The following is a 2,754-nucleotide window of genomic DNA, read 5'->3' as shown; positions in this document are numbered from 1 at the left end:
CTGCTGAAAAGGCATTGGTATTTGACACACCAGGTATCCTTCAGTGTCCATTTGAGACAGCTTTTTAATATGTGGTTAAAAATTACTTGGCTCGTCACTTATGAACGCTTAAGAACCCTTGGCGTCACTTTTTATTTAGCGTTGTTTTTGGACGTGTAGGGCTCCGCAGTCAAGTTAGCAATATAAACATGCAACATCTGGTTAGACTTTCAAAATGAAACTAGTGGTTAACGTTGTACAACGTCGCAGTTTGGTTAGGTTTAGGAAAAGATCATGGTTTGGGTTAAAATAACTACGTTACTTGAGTTCACTTATGTAAGTTAAGTTAGTTGCGTAACCTACGCAACTTACATAACCTACATAACTTCAATTAAACATTCAATGTAGACTTTTTGTTTCACACAGGAAACGAACACCGGCCTCCTGGGTAAAAGTCCGCCTGCCCACCCCAATCACTGACTTTTGCGTTAAATATCCTACACTTTAGCATTTATAAATGATGCTACAGGGCTTCCCCCATTGTGCTGGACTATGATGCTCCCCTGTGCACTACAATCAGACCTCAACAAGCCATCAGAACCATGCATCCACATGTGAAAACTTGGGAGTGAGAATGTGTTGGTAACATTGGAGTTACTTGAAAGCCCGGGGTGCCTCAGACGGAAACTGAAGGTACCTTGTGAGTCAAACACCGACGCTTTGTCAAGCTTTCTCAAAGCGTCAGTATTTGACATGGGATGAGACTGGATATTATTTACCCGGGCTTACGATGAAGTCCTAATAGTATCAGATAGTGGATTTCAAGTTTGCCAAAGGTGGTGGTAATATCCCAAGATATGCTGCAATGCGCCAACAAAGGCAGGAAAGAAGAAAACTCCAAGCTGGTAACCATGATAGAAACAAAACTGGATTTGAAATATTTAAAACATTTGCATAGCAAATTTTATGAGAAAGGAAATGCAGTCAACATGTGTGTTAGACTTCATTAATTCATACAATATACAGTATATTGCTTGGTTTGAGAAACACTGAATGTAAATATAACTTTTGTTTGTTTACAAGAAAACTCCACAGGGGACCTTTAAGTTACATGAGGTCAGAGATGCAAAAACTGAACTTCTGCTTTATTTTTTCTTTACAGTTGTTGCCACCATAACTTCCCCCACCTCTCATTGCTAAAGTCTCATTGGACGCACGTTGTATAAGACCGCGTATTTGGGGTTAGAATTAATTTTCGTTGAATAGTATGCAAAAGCTAGCAGAAAATCTGCACAGTGCAGCTGCCCATGCTGAAAATAAATATAAACAATTCAATGCTTTACATTCTTTCTGCCATATTGGTAGAGCTGCACCGCCATCGTCTCTGATTGTCTGTGTGTCTCTTTCTGACTGAATAGACAAGAAGTTTGTTCCAGCCTTTCAAAGCTTTCCAGTCAGGTACAACTTTTATTTAATTACTTACTTTAATGACTACAGCAATATGCATCTTAAAAATGTTTTGGACAATGGCTGCATTCATTATGGAGTTAATAAAAAGTTTTTAAGTCGTTCCATTGAGTTGTTATTATTTTTGTTCATTTTTGATTGGATTCATGCATTTAGTGCTAATAGTAGCTACCTAATATTAACTCAGTGCTAATTTAAAAACACTTTAAGTTATAAAAGGCAATAACAAGTCTGCAACAAAACACATTTTGCTTTGTTTACACTTTGATTTGCATGTATTTACTGTAAGCCACTTTGGTCAAAAGCATCTGCCAAATTAATGTAATGTAATAGGATCACTGCAACACATGTTCAAAACTTTTTAGTATTCACACAAAAGCAGAAATAATCACAATTAGGGGGAAAACATCTGGGATGTCATGTGTCCTTGTCTTCATTTGACAGTATATGTACTTGGACATCAAAACATGCTTGTAATCGTCTGTGCTCAGTTATGTATGTCAGAAACTGCACAGTGGTGGATATTGCAACATGTAGTCTGTCATTCTGAGGATGTGGTAGAGTAATTACAGGACCATAGCCAGTTTTGTCCATGGTTAATAGAGATTAATAAGATAATTTCTAGAGGGCGAGGGGGGAATTAATTAATGTACAATGTTCTGACCTCGATGTCTGCAACCTCTCAACATCAGGCCCTTTTTTAGAAGCTCTCTTCATTCGGTGTATTTAATGATAAGAAATCACATTCCAGTCTGTGCACGCATAAACATTTACATAATTTCAGCTGCTACATATGGCTTTTAACATGATAGTCTACTGTTTCTTGTTTATTTGTTTGTGTAATTGGCTATTTATTGTTTTTCGTCGTTATGCTGAATCAAAATGAGAATGCTGAAGCCTCACTGAATGTAAACACGATCAGAGAGGTCAGTGTAAATGTAATTATGTCCTCATCAAAGCGCATATTTCATTGAGCTCATGAAAATCTCATTTTTTCCATTCAACTTAATATTTAGTTAGTATTTGTGTCAAGGCAATACATGATTAAAGTGGTCATATTATGCTCATCAACACAGGTTAATAATTTAGTAGTTGTACCAGAACAGGTTTACATGGTTTAATTTTCAAAAAACACCATATTGTTGTTTTACTGCACATTGCTGCAGCTCCACTGTTCACCCTGTGTGTTGACCGCTCCATTTTAGCTACAGAGTGAAGCATCTCATTTCTACAAGATCTTTGTTTGAAGTTGCACATTCGCAGTACCTAGTAAGGACTACTAGCCAATCAGGAGCAGAGTTGGCGGGT

The sequence above is a fragment of the Micropterus dolomieu genome, linkage group LG01, assembly GCF_021292245.1.
Source record: "Micropterus dolomieu isolate WLL.071019.BEF.003 ecotype Adirondacks linkage group LG01, ASM2129224v1, whole genome shotgun sequence".
Taxonomy (NCBI): domain Eukaryota; kingdom Metazoa; phylum Chordata; class Actinopteri; order Centrarchiformes; family Centrarchidae; genus Micropterus; species Micropterus dolomieu.
Note: the sequence above shows the minus strand (reverse complement) of the source record.